The following is an 18,065-nucleotide window of genomic DNA, read 5'->3' on the forward strand; positions in this document are numbered from 1 at the left end:
CTAGAGCCAGCCCCTGTGGCCTAGTGGTTCAAGTTCAGCACTCACTGCTTTGGCAGCCCCCGGTTCACTTCCCAGTAGAGGAACCACACCACCCATCTGTCAGTCTGTCAGTTGCCGTGTGTGGCGGCAGCTCACATAGAAGAACCAGAACGACGTACAACTACGATATACAACCATGCAGTGGGGGGCTTGGGGAGGGGGAAAAAAAAAGGAAGACTGGCAACAGATGTTAGCTCAGGGCATATCTTTTCCTGCAAAAAAAAAAGTTGCTACTTTGAGAGTTAGAAAACAGTATCTTATTTTCATTTGCAAGTCTTTACCAATTTTTGAAACTGAAGACTTTTCCATATGTATTTCCAGTATTCATCCATGTTTTTCATTTATCAGTAGTTCGAAAAATGCTGTTTATAGGTAGAATCCCAGCCCTGGCATGACAGAATAGAGCAGGGTTTCTCAAACTTGGCATTGTTGACATTTTGGGTCAGATAATTCTTTGTTGCCAGGGACTGTCCTGTGCATTGTAGGATGTTTAATAGCATCCCTGACCTCTACCCACCAGATGCTAGTAGGATTCCCCCCAGTTATGACAACGAAAAACGTTTCCAAACATTGCCAAAAGACCCCAGGGGTTGCCAGATTTTCCCAGACATTGCCAGATTTTCCCAGACATTGCCAAATATCTCGGCCCCTGGCTAAGAACCACTGGAGTGAAGTATAGAGAGTGAACTTAGAGCTCCAACACTGTAACTTCACTGGCACAATCTACCCTTCTGACTACTTTGCATCTCTACACGCCTTTCAACACACATTTCCATGTGAACATTCTGTTATCTAGACTAAATTGTAAAGTTAACTCCAATGAAACTTGTATTAAATAATGAAGAGGAAGCAGGAGTGAGGAGAAAATAGTGCCTTTGACTCCATGGACAAGAATTAGTTGAGGACTAAATCGTATAAGGACATTATAGCCCCTAGAAGCCAACATATATACAGAGCTCAATACCTTAATATAAGAGTCGGAGCATTTTTTTGTTGGGTGATATATATGTATCTATACATCATGTGTGTGTGTGTATATTTAAAAGTTTTATTATGGAGAATTTCAGACTCTTAAAAAAATCTAATAGTCAATCTTTTTTCATCTATAACCCCACCTATCTTACCTCCTATTGGTTAATTAGAAGCAAATCTCAGATATCATAGGATTAGGTGACATTAGCAGGATAAAACAAGTTCCATTCTGACCTCCAATCTTTTTTTAATAAGCTTTTTATTTTAGACTTACAGAAAATTGCAAAGATAGTACTGAGAGTTCTTACAAATCCCATACTGAGTTTCCCCTGTTATTTCCAACTTACATTAATGTGGTACAGTTATCACAATTAATGAGCTAATATTGATACATTATTATTAAGTAATATCCATACTTACTCAGATTTTCTTAGTTTTTACCTAATGTCCTTTTTCTGTTCTAAGGACAATAGGTAATAACCAAGGGTCCCATCCAGGATACCACATTGCATGTAGTCATTGTGTCTCCTTAGACTCTTCTTGGCTGTGACCGTTTGTGAGACTTTCCTTGTTTTTGATGACCTTGACAGTTTTGAGGCATACTGGTCAGGTGTTTTGTAGAATGTCTGTCAACTGGGATTTGTCTGATGTTTTTATCACAATTGGGAATATGGATTTGGAGGAGGAAGACCACAGAGCTGCAGTGTCATTTTCATCACACCGGATACGGGTGTATACTATCATCATGTTGTTAATCTTTTTTTTTTTTTTGAGGAAGATTGGCCCTGAGCTGACATCTGTTGCCAATCTTCCTGTTTGTTTATTTTTTCTCCCCAAAGCACCCAATACATAGTTGTATATCCTAGTTGTAGGTCCTTCTAGTTCTTCTATGTGGGATGCCACCTCAGCATGGCTTAATGAACGGTAAGTAGGTCTGCGCCCAGGATCCAAACTGGCGAACCTCACCAAAGCGAAGCACTTGAACTTAACCGCTTTGCCACCAGGCCAGCCCCATCATGTTGTTAATCTTGATCACTTGGCTGAGGTAGTGTTTTTCAGGTTTCTCCACTGTGAAGTTACTCTTTTTCTGCTGTACTCTTTGAAAGGAAGTCTCTCTGCACGGCCCACACTTAAGGAGTGGAGGTTATGCTCCACTTTCTTGAGGACAAAGTATCTAAATAAATTATTTGGAACTCTATAGGGAGACATATTTTATTCTACCCTACTTATTATTTATTCAGTGATTTATGTTAGTATGAACTCACGGATATTTATCTTGTACTTTTGGTTGTAGTGCAATACCACTTTATTTTTGTTGCTCAGATTATTCTAGCTATGGCCATTGTGAGCTCTTTCAGTTGGTTCCATCTGTTCCTTTGGCATACCCCCATCATTGTGGGTTTGTATTTCTTTTTCTTTTTTTTTCTTTTTTTTGGCACTTCCTTTCTGGCAATACAGGGTGCTCCAGGTTTGTATTGTATATTTCCTGCCCCAGTCCTAGAATCAGTCATTTCTCCAAGGAGCCTTGGTTCCTTTTATTGGAGAATGCTATTAGAAACCAAGATTCGAGGGCCGGCCCGGTGGTGTAGCGGTTAAGTTTGTGTGCTCCAGTTCAGCGGCCCAGGGTTCCCAGGTTCGGATCCTGGGCATGGACCTACGCCTGGCTCATCAAGCCATGCTGAGGCAGTGTCCCACATAGAGCAACTAGAAGGATGTACAACTATGACATACACCTATCTACTGGGGCTTTGGGGAGAAAAAAGGAAAAAAGGAGCAAGATTGGCAACAGATGTTAGCTCAGGGCCAATCTTCCTCAAAAAAAGAGAAAAAACTTAAAAAAACAAACAAACCCACCCAGATTTGGGCACTCGGTGTGCTTGTTGTTACTGGGGTATCATTATTCCAGGACCTCTCAGCTGACAAGCAAGGAAATATATGTGTATGTACTAATCCTTGTATATACATATATGTAAATATTTATGTGTGTAACCATCTATATCTAAAGCTAACATATTAAGCTAAACGTGTTCATACTGATGTCTTGAACTCTAATTCATTACCACATGGATTATTCTAGCCTTCTGCCCTTGCTTATCTGTAACTTTCTACTCTATGGTGGTCCCATAAGATTAGTGCCACGTAGCCTGGGTGGGTAGTAGGCTACACCATCTAGGTTTGTGGAAGTAGACTCCGTGATGTTCGCATGACGAGGAAATCGCCTGAGGATGCCTTTCTCAGAACATATCCCTTTTGTTAAGTGACGCATGACTGTATATATATATAGTGTTTTCAGAATTGTTAACCTGTATTTTTTGGGGAAACAACTTTATTAACCTAGAGTACAGTGCATATGTACAGTTCTATTTGCCTTTAGTCTTACAGACTCCAATCATTTCCAAAGTTGTCAGTGCCTTTTCTGCCTACTCCCTTCAGTGAGGTTGTTTCATACATTTGTAATACAGTTAGTTTTTCTTTATCACATTTTGCATTGCATTCTAGGATCCCTTGAGCTCAGAAGTAATCTTTTCTTAATTTGCATATATTAAGGTTCACTCTTTGTTAGGTAAAGTTTTATGGGTTTTGACAAATGCACAGTGTCATGTATCCTCCTCTGGGATATCATACAGAATAGTTTAACTATCCTAAAAAAAAAATCTCCTGTGCTTCTCCTGTTCAACCCTCACCCTCCCCAGCCTTTGAGCCTCTGGCAACCACCAGTCTGTTCATCATCTCTGTAGTTTTGTCACAGCTAGATCTTAGGTTAGCATGAGGGAAGCCATCTCAGGGAAAGGAAGCAGTGTTGTAACTGATCCTGACTCACTAGTCTCTGAGTGCACTCTAGCCTGCACGTAGCCTGGATGATTAAACACCTCTCACTTTTGCAAAATACATGATCTGCTAGTTCTATGACTCTTGCTTATGTATATCTCCCAGCTGTGATAAGGATAACTGTTCTGTGAGTTCCCCAGGAATATGATGACCTCCAGAGAGAAAAACTCTGTGGTGGTACCTGTCACGAATGACAGAAGAAAGAGATAATAAGGTGGCTTAAAGTTTGTCACACTGGATGATGGACATCCCAAAACCCCCTCCTTCCCTGCCCATTTCCCCTATATAACTGCCTCAAGATTCTGTATGACTTTAAGATGGTTCTTTAGGACACTAGTCTAACATCTTCCGATTGTGCTAGCTAATCGTATAAATTTTCCCTTTTCAACCACTGACTCGTTTGCAGTTGATTGGCACTGGAATGCAGCAGGCAGAAGGGGGCCCTTTTTGCTTGGTTACAGTTTCACCTTTTCCAGAATGTCATATAATTGAAGTCATACAGTATGTAGCCTCTTCAAGCTGACTTTTTAATAAAATGCGCTTAAGATTCTTCCGTATCTTTGTGTGGCTTAATAGTTTCTTTCTTTCTTCTTTTTTTTTTTTTTGTAGAATAATATTCCATTGTACAGATGTACCACTGTTGGTTTATCCATTCACCTTTTGAGGGACATCTCGGTTGCTTCCAAGTTTTGGCAATTATGAATAAAGTTGTTATAAATGTGTGCAGGTTTTTGTGTGTGAGTTTTGGTAGTTTCAAGGAATTTGTTTATTTCATTTTAACTTATCATATGTGTAGGTATAGAGTTGTTTGTAGTATTTCTTTATTATCCTTTTAATGTCTATGGGATCAGTAGTGATGTTCCCTCCTTCATTTCTGATACTGGTGGTCTGCCCAGAGGTTTATCAGTTTCATTGATCTTTTTAACCAGCTTTTGGTTTCATTGATTTTTCTCTTATTGTTTTTCTGTTTTCCATTTCATTGGTTTCTGCTCTAATTTTTATTATGTATTTTCTTCTGGTAGCCTTGGGCTTAAATTGCTCTTTTTTCTCTGGTTTTCTAAGATAGAAGCTTAGGTTATTGATTTCAGATCTTTCTTCTTTTTTAATATATGCATTTAATGCTATAAATTTCCCTCTAAGCACTGCTTTTGCTGAATCTCACAAATTTTGATAAGTTGTATTTTTATTTCATTTAGTTCAAAAAAAATTTTTTTTTCTTTTTTGTGAGGAAGATCAGCCCTGAGCTAACATCCATGCCAATCCTCCTCTTTTTGCTGAGGAAGACTGGCCCTGGGCTAACATCTGTGCATCTGTGCCCATCTTCCTCCACTTTATTTTATTTTATTATTATTATTTTTTGTGAGAAATATTGGTCCTCAGCTAACATCTGCCAATCCTCCTCTTTTTGCTGAGGAAGACTGGCCCTGGGCTAACATCCATGCCCATCTTCCTCTACTTTATATGGGACGCCGCCACAGCACGGCTCCATGAGCGGTGTGTTGGTGCATGCCCGGGATCCGAACCGGTGAACCCCAGGCCACCACACTGGAGGGCATGCACTTAACCGCTTGTGCCACTGGGCCGACCCCTCTTCCTCCACTTTATATGGGACACTGCCACAGCATGACCTGACAAGCGGTGTGTCAGTGTGCACCCGGGATCCGAACCCGGGCTAACAGCAGCAGAGCGCGTGCACTAACCGCTACACCACGGAGCTGGCCCCAGTTCAAAAATATTTTTAAATTTCTCTTAAGACTTTAATTTCCACACATCTGGGGATTTTTTAGCTTTCTGTTACTGATTTCTAGTTTAATTCCATTGTGTTTAAGAACATACTTTGTATTTCTATTTGTTTAAATCTGTTAAAGTGTGTTTTATGGCCCAGAATGTGGTCTACATTGGTGAATGTGGGCTAGAAAAGAATGTGTATTCAGGTGTTGGATGGAGTTTTCTGTAAATGTCAATTAGATCAAGTTGATTGATAGTGCTATTCAGGTCATCTCTTTCCATATTGATTTTCTTTTGGCTTGATCCATCAATTACTGACAGTGTTGTTGAAGTCTCTGTAATAGTGGATTTGACTCTTTCTCTTCATTTTTCTCAGTTTTTGCTTCATGTGTTTCGATACCTTCTTGTTAGGTATCAGAGATAACGTTCAAGATTATGTCTTCTTGGAGGAATTGTCTTTATTGTTATATAATGACCCTCGTTATTCCTGATTATCAAAGTCTGCTTTGTCTCAATATAATTACTCCAGCTTTCTTTTGGTTAGTGTTAGAATGGTATATCTTCCCATCCCTTTACTTTTTTTTTTGGTTTCTTTTTTTTTTTTTTGAGGAAGATGGGCTCTGAGTTAACATCTGTTGCCAATCTTCCTCTTTTTTTTTCTCCCCAAAGCCACCATACATACTTGTATATCATAGTTGTAGAGTTATAGCTTTTCTATATGAAACACCACCTCAGCATGGCTTGATGAGTGGTGAATAGGTCTGCGCCCAGGATCCGAAGCGGAACGCGTGAACTTCACTGCTACGCCACCGGGCCGGCCCCATGTCTTTCCATCCCTTTACTTTTAACATATCTAAGTCTTTATATTTAAAGTTAGTTGCTTGTAGACAACATACAGTTGGATCATTTTTTGTTTTGTCCACTGTCACAATCTCTCTCTTTTGATTGGTGTATTTAGACCATTCACATTTGAAGTGATTATTGATATAATTGGATTAATATCTTCCGTGTTTGTAACTGTTTTGTATTCACTGGTTCTCCTTTTGTTTCTTTTTAATCAGGCATTTTATATTTTATAAAATTATAACTTTAATCTCCTCTCTTAGCCTGTATTAGTTTCCTATTGCTACTGTAACAAAATAACACAAACTTAGTGGTGTAAAACAACACAATTTAGTATCTTACAGTTCTGGAGGTCAGAGGTTTGAAATGGGTCTCAGTGGGCTAAACTCAAGGTGTTAGCAGGGCTGCGTTACTTTCTGGAGGCTCAAGGGGAGAATCCATTTCCTTACCCCTTTAAGTTTCTAGAAGCCACCCACAATCCTTGACTCATGTCCCTCTTCCTCTGTCTTCAAAGCTAGCAATAGTGGGTCGAGTTCCTCTTACATTGCATCATTCTAATCTTCTCTTTTGCCTCTCTCTTCCACATTTAAAGACCCCGTGATTACATTAGGCCCACCTAGATAATCTCTGTATTTTAAGGTCATATAATTAGGAACGTTAATTCCATCTGCTACCTTAATTCTGGGGGTTGGGACGTGGATATTTCTGGGGGAACATTATTCTGCATACCCCATAGCATATCAATTTTTATACCTCTCTTAAAAAACTTTTTCGTGATTGCCCTCGAGTTTACAATATACATTTTAAACTAATCTGAATCTGCCTTAAAGTAACACTGTGTTGCTTGACATATTGTACAGGTACCTTATTTTATTTTATTTTTTTTGTGTGAGGAAGATCAGCCCCGAGCTAACATCCATGCTAATCCTCCTCTTTTTGCTGAGGAAGACTGGCTCACAGCTAACATCTATTGCCAGTCCTCTTCCCCTTTTTCCCCAAAGCCCCAGTAGATAGCCGTTATGTCATAGTTGCACATCCTTCTAGTTGCTGTATGTGGGACGCGGCCTCAGCATGGCCGGAGAAGCGGTGCATCGGTGCGCGCCCGGAATTCGAACCTGGGCCGCCAGCAGTGGAGTGCATGCACTTAACCGCCATGCCACCGGGCCGGCCCCTGCAGGTACCTTATTAATTGAGTAGTCCCAATTTCTCCCTCCCATCTCTGTGACATTGCTGTCATTCATTCATTCACTTATCAGTATGCTGTGATCACCCAATACATTGTTAGTATTATTACTTTCAACAGATAGTTGTCTTTTAGATCAATTAAGAATAAAAAAAATAAAAGATATTATTTTCATTTAATTTATTTCTTCTCTGATGTTCTTTCATTTATGTAGATCTAGGTTTCTAACCTATATCATTTTCCTTTTGCTTGAATTTCTTTTACTGTTTCTTGCAGGGCAGGTCTGCTGGTGATGAATTCCTCAGTTTTTGTTTGGCTGAGAGAGTCTTGATTTCTCCTTCACATTTGAAGGATAATATCCGTGGATATAGAATTTTAAGGTGGTGGGTTTTTTTCTTTCATACTTTAAATATTTCACTCTGTTCTCTTCTTGCTTGCATGATTTCTGATGAGAAGTCCGTTATAATTCTGACTCGTTTTCCTCTGTAGATAAGGTGTTTTTCCCTCTCTGTGGCTTCTTTCAAGATTTTCTATTTGTGTTTGAGTTTCTGACTGTGGTATACCCAGATGAGGGTTTTGGGAGTATTTAATCTGCTTGGTGTTCTCTCATCTCCTGGAGTCTGTCATTAATTTTGGAAAATTCTTGGCCATTATTACTTCAAATATTTCTTCTGCTTCCTTTTTTCTTTCTTTTCCTTCTGATATGCCAATAATGTGTATGTAATACTTTCCGAGATTGTCCCACAATTCTTGGATGTGCTGTTTTTTTCATTCTTTTTCCTCTTTGTATTTCAGTTTGGGAAGTGTCTATTGACTTATATTCAAGCTCACTGATTCTTTCTTCAGCTGTGTGGAGTCTACTGATGAGCCCATGGCAGGCATTCTTCATTGCTGTTACAGTGTTCTTGATTTTTAGCATTTCCTTTTGATTCTTAAAGTTTCCATCTCTCTGTTTACAATATCCGTCTATTCTTGCATATTTTCTTTTTTCCATTAGAGCTCTTAATATATTATACAGATATTTTAAATTCCTTGTCTGATAATCCCAAAATTTGTGTCATCTGAGTCTGGTTCTAATGATTGCTTTGTTTCTTCAGACTGTCTTTTCTCTTGCCTTTTGGTATGCCTTGTATTTTTATTGTTGTTTTTGAAAGCCGGACATGTTCTATCAGGTGATAGGAACTAATAGGGATTTGGCTGTGCTGAATGTTTGCTGTAGCTGTAGGTGTCAGAGCCTTCAGATTCTCCTGGTGTCCTTGTTTTTATCTGCCCTCTTGACTTTGGGGTTTTCCAAGTACTCTTCCCCAGAGAGAGTCTATGTCTTGCAGCTCTTTCAGCTGTAACCCACCTTTATTATATTTGGAGCCCTGTTGGTGTGGTGCTAAAGTGTGGGGAAGTAAGAGTTCTATAATCTGATCAGATCTCAGCCTGTGTCTCAGGGCTATAACCTTCACAAGTGTTCTCCAGTGGTGTAGCTTGTTTTCCCCTGCAACCTACTCCCTTGCCTAGCTGCAGAGTTTCCAATCTGTTTCCTGGAAGCCTTGACCTTTGTTGATTAATCTTTTCCCCCTTAGGTTTGGCTGGAAGGCTAGAAGGGGCTGGAGTGGGAGGAATGCCTTTTCCCAACCAGGAGAAAGCTCTGACAATATCTTTTCCCCTGGAGCATATGCCTTGGTTATGGAGAAGGCTGTGGGTGTGTTTCACAATGTTTACTTTTCCCCTTCCCTAACAGTCAGGAGGAGCTCTTTCTGGGATCTTCACCTTCACTGTGAGGACCTGGTGGGGTTCGTTTAGGTAAAGTGCACAGAACTGTGCCCCCCACCCCCATCCCTGGCGTTCCTCTCTCTCACACCAGTTCCCACCCAGCCTCCAGCACCGGTTTATGGCTCCACCAGCTTCTGCTCCAGGTAGGCAGATCTCAGCGTGTCTCCAGATTTTCGGTGGCATTTTGCCCTATAACCTCAGTTCTCTAAGGGGTCCAAAGTGTCATTGATTGTCAGTTTGTCCAGCTTTTTCTTGCTGTAAGGATGGGAGTCACGGCTTCTAAGCTCTTTTCATGTTGGAGGTGAAAGCAGAAGTCACCCCCATTCTTTTTAACTTAGATTTTATGACTTATCATCTTGAGTGAACTAGATGCAGAGGTCCAGGACTGTGGTGTTGTATCTAGCTTTGATTATGTAGGGTAAATTTGCTATTTTATGTTTATCAGCTGATTAATAATGATTTCAAGCTACATTGCCTGATAGCTTTTGCTTTCCTTAGAAAAGCTTATCACTTTGAAATGTTCTTTTCTTGCAGGTATAAAAATATCTTGCAACTCTTCAGAAAAACTTTTTGTATGCATGCATTATTTTGTACTTTATAGGCAACAAAAACTATAAAAGCTCCATCTTTATTAAATTTTCTATTTACAAATAAAAAATTAGTACGTGTAAGAATTTGTCGAGTTGTCCTTTTTCTGCTGAAACCTGATTTTATGAGTTTGAGTTCCTCCAGAAGCAAATCTTGAGATAGAAATTCAAATCCAAGTTTATGTGTGAGGCAATCCCAGGACACACCAGTAGGGGAAGGAGTAAGTGAGAGAGGTAGGAAAGTCAGCCAGTAAAGGGTACGTTTTAAGCCAGTTTCCATTGTGGGCAACTAAAACTTAATCATGCTGGGGAACTCTGGGAGCCAGTGTAGAATACAGGTGCCAGAGTTATCCGAAGGGGAAGGGTATGGGGGAGCTGGGTGTTTTTACCAGTCCATTGTTGAGGGCTGCCTCCAGGGAGGTACATTCTCCCACACTTGTGGGCCTGCCCTGAGCGTGGGCAGATGGGCTCTACAGGCCAGAGATACGGGGGCTGGCAGTTGGAAGCCAGACCTGTGCAGGATGGTAAGGCTCAGGAGGATGTGCAAATGACAGTGTCTGCCATACTGATTTCCTGCAGCTTGATTGAACAGAATGAGCTAGGATAGAAATTGACCGTTTGCCAGATGGATTAGGTTTGTCAATTTTCTAAACCTCTTGAGGTGGTAGATTGCATTCAGAAATGAGTTTACTAAAAAAGGCCCAAGATTCTGTCACATTATGATTGGCTGATGGTCTCTTTTTGGCAATAACTAGCCTGTTCACTTTGTAATGCAAAATCAACAGTTTAGAACATAACCCTGGCCTTGTGCTTCTGGTAATGGCAGGCTGGATAACCTAGTTCAAGCCCGTTGATGCTTCTGAAAAGAATGAGAATTTTCAAGATAGTAAAGAATTACTGGGCTAAGATTTAGGAGATGATAGAAATCTAGAGAGCTGGACATCTTGCTTGGGGCCACTCTTGCCATTCATATTTGCTATTCTGGAAAAGCAGTTGAGAGGCTGAGCAGTGTAGTTGACAGACTCACAGGGTAGGAGAACAGAAGCTAGAGTCTAGGACTTGCCATAGGTGAGAATCCTGGTGAACCAACCATGGTTAATGTTGAAATCTTGAAAGGCTGCAGCCTGGAATACAAGTGGAGTGGGAGTACACTAGCCTTTGCCTGAACTGGAGCCCTGCTGAGTCATTTAGGGGAGTTTAGCAAATTTCAAATGCTGAATTGCATTCACGTGATCTCACATTGCTGGTGACCCCAGGTACCTAACAGAAGCAAATGAAAATCCTCTCTAGAGGAAAATAACATCATCTTAGGCCTCAAGTTATTTCTGAAATGATTTTTCAAATACAGTGTCCAGCACACAATCAAATCAGTGTAACTAGGCATGCCAGAAGACAACCTGAACAAGAACCAACACAGATAACAGACGGTAGAAACAGGCATTTTAGACAGTGGGAAAAGCACAGACCATAAAACATGTTTACTATGTTCATGGAGATAAAAGCTGAACTTAAATATTTCAGCAAGGAACTGGAAATTATATAAAGGGACAGAGCAGATTTGAAAAGGAATCAACTAAATACTAGATCTAAAAAATACAGCTGAAATTAAGAATTCAGTGGATTAATAGCAGATTAGAAAAGTAATGAACTGAAAGATCAGAAGACTTCCCTGAATGAAGTATGAGAGAGAAAAGGGATGGAAAACACTGAAGAGTGTGTAAGAAATATGGAGGATATAGTGAGAAAGTGTAACGTATATTTGATTGGAATCCTAGAAGGAGAGGAAGGAGAATGGAATAGAAGGAATATTTGAAGAAATAATGGCTGAGTATTTTGAAAACTGATGAAAAATAAGAATCCACAAAATAAGAGATCCTAAGCAGGATAAAGTGTTTTGTTTTTTTTTTTAAGTTTTCTATTTCTAAATAATAGTCTATGGCTCATTTTCTTTAGAGTGAGTTAGTTGCTTGCGTCCTGCCTGCCTGCCTGCTTTCCATCCTTCTTCCCACCCTCCCACCCTTCCCTCCTTCCTTCTCTTTCTTTCTTTTTTTTTTTTTTTGTGAGGAAGATCAGCCCTGAGCTAACATCTGCCAATCCTCCTCTTTTGCTGAGGAAGACTAGCCCTGGGCTAACATCTGGCTGATCTTCCTCCACTTTATTTGGGACGCCACCACAGCATGGCCTGACACGCGGTGCCGGTGCGCGCCCAGATCCAAACCCTGGCCGCAAGCAGTGGAGCGCGCGCACTTAATTGCTATGCCACTGGACTGGCCCCTCTCCTTCTCTTTCTTTCTGATTTTAGCAGTGGTTTTCAGTATTCTGCTGAGGATGTGTTTTTCTAACATGAAGAATTACACAGTCTTTTATCACATTTCTATAATTTATATATTGGACTTCCAAAGATTTTGATTGGAAAAAATGATGTAACTGCTATTTGAATTGAAATTCATTGAGATAGAAAAATATTAAAGACAAGATAGGCTTTCCAGACCTAATGATTCTATAATACAGGAATTTCGGGCAGAATATTTAGGGGACAAAGCCCCTCGCTAGCACCCCTCAGTCATGGTCACAGGTCGTCCCAATTCTGTCTGCCCTGGACAGCTAGGCAGAAAGCCTCTCACAAGTGAGGGGCATACTTAGGAATGGCAGAATGCTTAGGTTGCAAATGAGGACCTTTTAGAGTACAAGGGGGAACTATTAATAATTATGAGCAATAATTATCGATACCTGGACATGTGGTCATTCTAGGTAACCTCAAGGGGTGGTTACCCATATCATTAACCTTGTGGGAAACAAATTAATGTTAAAAAAAAAAAATCACTGGATGACTTATATTTTTTAAAGAATGGCAAACAGGAAATCATTGGACTCTTCCTATCCAGGTGGTATAACGAAGTGATTAAGGACGTAGGTCTCACGTCAGATGGCCAGGATTCAAATCTCAGTTTCTCTCCTTCTGGCTGTGTGTCCTTAAAGCAAGTTACTTAATTTCTCTAAGATCAAGAGGATAAAAAGATGAGAAGACTTGTTCTTTCTATTTTATACCCTGGACTAGTATTTTGTTCTTTTTTGGTTAGTTTTAATTTGCATATTTGATGTAAGCCACTTTGTCAGCACTCTGTACCCCAAGAGACTCATGACATGTTAGCAGAACACTCAACAGCCATTATTTAAGGGTAATCAACTCCACCAGTATTTCTTTGGGCGCTAGGACCAAGCTGGCTGTAAAAGGCCTTGTTGACCATGGATATATATTTGCTTGTTTATGTTAGCTGTCCTTAAAGCCATTTTAGTTGCTCAGTTCTTTGGATATCTCAGAACACTTATTTCTAGCAACCGTTTTTTTTTCTTGTTCATTTATTTCATCTTCATCTTATGTACTTTGGGTTTAATCCTTTTTATGGCCAGAAAGGGAACAAGAGATAATAGTTTCATAGTTTTTTGGGTTATAAGTGATTAGTACTGTTCATTTTATGCACCTCTCTCGGGAGTTGCAATCTGGAGGCTGATCAACAGAGCTTTCGCAGTTTTTAAATTTGAATTTCTTTAGGTGGGGGACATGCCCTGCCATTTCCCACCACTCTTATGTTTCCTCTCTCTCTCCTCATTTGTCTACTTGTCTTCTGACTGCATTTGATTTTATGACTCTGTGTTAACATGATATGGGCTGTTCTTGTTGGAACTGAGAAAAAGACAGTTGCAGTCAGGCCTCTTCCTGAGAATGCTTGACAATCTCGAGTGGACACATGGGGACAGAAATTAATGAATTAAAATATGACCGATCACAATAAAGAAGGTTTAATATATATAGTAGAATATATAGCTAGAAAGGTCTTGAATGGAATGATCCCATGAAATGAATGTTTGTTGCGCAGGCCCTTATGAGGCTATGGTCACTTTCTCCTTATTGTCTTCCGAAGGTCTTAACCAGGGAGAGCTGCTACTTTCTACTTGGGCATTTGATCAGAGAGGATATTAAACAATAATGGTCAGCCTCTACCAGCCCATATTCACTGGTCAACCAGGTGTCCCAAGTTTGGTTATTTTAGGTGCTTTGTCATTTGTCATGTTGTCTGTCCTTTTAGTTTCCTTTAGAGTTTAATTAAATTTGCTTCTTTCTCCCATCAACATTACCAGGTGGTTTTCCTCTGCATTTGAGACATAATATGTAGACACTATGTGCGTTTATGTTCTTCTTGATTTTCTTGTAGAGAGGACATTCATAAATATCTGAGGGATGTCAAAAGATTATTCCCAGGGAGCATATGATGTCTGGAATTTGTTCTGAATCTTTCCTAATTCAATAATCTCCTTATTTGTAATTATGAAATATGTTGGTGACAATGTTTTCTTCTAGTCTTCCGGTAAATAAGGAATGAGAAAGAATAACGTGTGTTTTTGTGTTGTCATCACCTGGTAATTTCACAGGGGTATGTAGGAAGGGCACTGTTGTAAATCAGTATTTGTACTCACATGACTGTAGCTGAGTGTGTCTCTTTTATGGAAAAAGCTAAAAAAGTTTGCTGTTTGACAGTTTGGAATATAGAGTATACTGATGAGAAAATAGCTGGAAACTACTGAAAGGTAAATACTTAACATTTAAAGAAAGACATTTTAAACTTCATTAAATATTATGAAAATTATTTTGTACTGAAGAAAAATGAAAGCTGTTCTGTTTAGTTAAATAGAATTGTCTTACTAGTCTTTTAGTAAAAAAAGATGGACCTTAAAAGAGGCATATGAGTTGCAGACTAGATAATTGTTCATAGAGGAAAAAGTTTTTTAATTGTGCTTTTAGAATATTTGTTCAGTGTTCAAATTTTGTTCTCAAATTTTTGACAAATTAATAGAATTAAAATATTTCTTCCTTTTGGTATGCTAAAATCCCATTTGCTTCTGAGATTAAAAGTAAAGGCCATCATATTTCTTCATTCAAAGCTTTAGAATATTTAATCATCTCCAAATTTGTTCCTATATTTTTAAATTAGGAAATTTTTTACCTTGATTATTAAAGAAATACATATTCTTTGTAAAAAAATGTTTTAAATAAAAGTAAATAGAAAATTATCCATAATGCCAGTAACCTGAGTCTGTTAAATTTATTTTTTGGTAATTGTCATTAGCATTATAACATTTTATAGATAGTGTAGAAAGATTAAAAATAAGTAGCAGGATTTACAGCAAAACATTAATAGTGGTGAGATTTGAAGTAGTTTTTAATTTTTAACTTTTTGCTCATCTGTATTTTCTGATTTTTTAGTGTAATAGCAGAGTTTAAAATACTAATCTCTAGCATCTTGCATGGTATCTAGCATATAGCTCCTACTGTGTTCCCAGTATTAGCCTTTTGTTTAGGGTTATTTAATGATTTTCAGAAGAAAAATGTTGGGTTGTTTAGTACATTTAATAAGCTATGAGTGGAAGACGTATGGAATGATTTAAAATATCTATAGAGTGACATTGCATAACAGGTATTGTCTTAGTGAACTTTACATAATTCACTTTATGGAGCATAATTTAGTAGCTAGTGTGTACTTTGTTTTTTGTTATTAGGAGATTACCATGAAAAGCATCTCAAAATGGGTCGTCTTACCACAAACTATTGTGCTCTTGAGAAATACCCCTCAATCTAATCTGGTAATGATGATGGAATTTAAATTGGGTGAGGTTTTGTGAGATTTTAGACCTCTGGGACCTAAGTAATTTGCCACAAAGCATTTTTGATATAACAACAGTAGATACTAACAGTAGCAATAGTAAGTTTGGTTTTTGAGTCGACTAAAGCTATGTGCTTAAATTGTTATTTGCATATTTTTGTATACACATTTTTCTAGTTTCCTGTGATTGCATAGTAGTACAGAGCTACTTGTTGCCTATAAAGATGAAGTCTAGCTTTTAATCCTGCCCCTCTGTTCTATTTTCTCCCTCTCCTAATGGGTATCAACTTTTTTATTTTTTATGGTTCATGGGAGAATGCTAGAAACCAACTCAATATTACGCTTTGTCCTTCCTTTGCTTTATCCTTCCTTTGTTTTATAATACGAGCAGTTGTGTGCGTGTATGTAGATGTATTTATATGGAGCATTCTGTATATACTCTTCTCCATCTAACTTTTTTCACCTGACAACATATCTTAGAGATTAAGCCACAGTAATATATAGAGATATTTCTATAGTGAGTAGCCTGGTACATACACTGTTTCCTATTTTTACCCTTTGTGGGATAGACTCTGAGGAGTGATATTGCTAGGTCAAATGGTAAATGCATATGTGATTTTACTAGATGTTGCCAGATTGCCCTGCATAGAAGCTATACCACATATAAGAGTTTCTCTATAGCCCCACTATCAGAATATGTTGTCACACTTTTAGATTTTTATAAATCTAACAAGTGGAAAATGGTATCTCAGTGTCATTTTAATTTGCATTTCCCTTATTATGAGCAAGATCGAGCATTTTTTCATATGGTTAAGAACCATTTGTATTTCTCTTTCTGTGAATGGTCTATAGGGCTGTTGGTACTTTTCTTTTCTGTTAGAATCTCTTTATTCGAGACTGGTGAGACCCTAAGGTGATCCCCAATAATTTCCTGTCACCTGATTCCCTTACTTTGTGTTATTCCTTCCCTGTGAGTGGGGGTGGGACCTAGGGCTTGGCTATTTAAAAACTTTTTTAATATATATATATTTTTTTATTGATGTCATAATAGTTTATAACATTGTGAAATTTCAGTTGTACATTGTACATTATTATTTGTCAGTCACCATATATGTGTGCCCCTTTACCCCCACCCCCCAGCCCCTTCCCCTCTGGTAACCACTAGTCTGTTCTCCCTGTATTTCTTTATCTTCCACATATGAGCGAAATCATAATAGTGTTTGTCTTTCTCTGTCTGGCTTATCTTGCTTAACATAATACCCTCAAGTTCCATCCATGTTGTGGAAAATGGGATGATTTTGTCTTTTTTTATGGCTGAGTAGTATTCCATTGTATATATATACCACATTTTCTTTATCCATTCATCATTCGATGGGCACTTGGGTTGCTTCCACATCTTGGCTATTGTGAATAATGCTGCAGTGAACATAGGGGTGCATAAAAGTCTCTTTGAATTGTTGATTTCAAGTTCTTTGGATAAATACCCAGTAGTGGAATAGCTGGGTCGTATGGTATTTTGATTTTTAATTTTTTGAGAAATCTCCATACTGTTCTTAATAGTGGCTGCACCAGTTTGCATTCCCACCAGCAGTGTATGAAGGTTCCTTTTTCTCCACATCCTCTCCAACATTTGTTGTTTTTTGTCTTGGTACTTATAGCCATTCTAAGAGGTGTAAGGTGATATCTCATTGTAGTTTTGATTTGCAGTTCCCTGATGATTAGTGATGTTGAACATCTTTTCATGTGCCTGTTGGCCATCCGTATATCTTCTTTGGAAAAATTTCTGTTTATATCCTCTGCCCACTTTTTGATCGGGTTGTTTGTTTTTTTGTTGTTGGGTTGTATGAGTTCTTTATGTATTTTGGAGATTAACCCCTTGTCGGATATATGATTTGCAAATATTTTGTCCCAGTCAGTGGGTTGTCTTTTCATTTTGTTCATGATTTCTTTTGCCTTGCAGAAGCTCTTTAGTCTGATTAAGTCCCATTTGTTTATTTTTTTTGTTTCCCTTGTCTGAGTAGATATGGTATTTAAAAAGATCCTTCTAAGACTGATGTCCAAGAGTGCCTATATTTTCTTCTAAGAGTTTTATGGTTTCACATCTTATCTTCATGACTTTAATCCGTTTTGAGTTAATTTTTGTGTATGGCGAAAGATAATGGTCTGTTCTTTTGCATGTGGTGTAGGACTTGCTTTTAACTAGTAGAACATGGCAAAGGTGATAGAATGTCAGTTTCTTGATAAGTTTAGGTTATATGGCAGAGATGATAGGATGTCACTCCTATGATCATATTACATTATATAAGACTCCATCGTAAGCAGACTGGAGTAGGGGACTCCTCATTGCCGGCTTGATGAAGTTAGGGGCCATACTGGTGAAGCCCACTTGGCAAGGAACTGCAGGTAACCTCTAGGGTCTGAGGGTGGCCTCCAGAAGACAGCCATTAAAAAGCCAGGTGC

The 18,065-nt window shown here is 38.7% G+C and overlaps 1 protein-coding gene across 6 annotated transcripts in view; it reads left to right on the forward strand.

The window, feature by feature from the left end:
* GALNT11 (polypeptide N-acetylgalactosaminyltransferase 11) overlaps nt 1-18,065 on the forward strand; it is a 66,106-nt gene that overhangs the window by 5,020 nt on the left and 43,021 nt on the right. The window contains exon 1 of one of the 6 annotated variants that reach the window (XM_058533775.1): nt 9,369-9,501. The exons of the other annotated variants lie outside the window; for them this stretch is intronic. The gene's annotated coding sequence lies outside the window, so the exon portion shown is untranslated. Of the gene's footprint in view, nt 1-9,368; nt 9,502-18,065 lie in introns of those variants that run through there. 6 annotated transcript variants of the gene reach the window in all.

The sequence above is a fragment of the Diceros bicornis genome, chromosome 3 (assembly GCF_020826845.1).
Source record: "Diceros bicornis minor isolate mBicDic1 chromosome 3, mDicBic1.mat.cur, whole genome shotgun sequence".
Classification (NCBI taxonomy): Eukaryota; Metazoa; Chordata; class Mammalia; order Perissodactyla; family Rhinocerotidae; genus Diceros; species Diceros bicornis.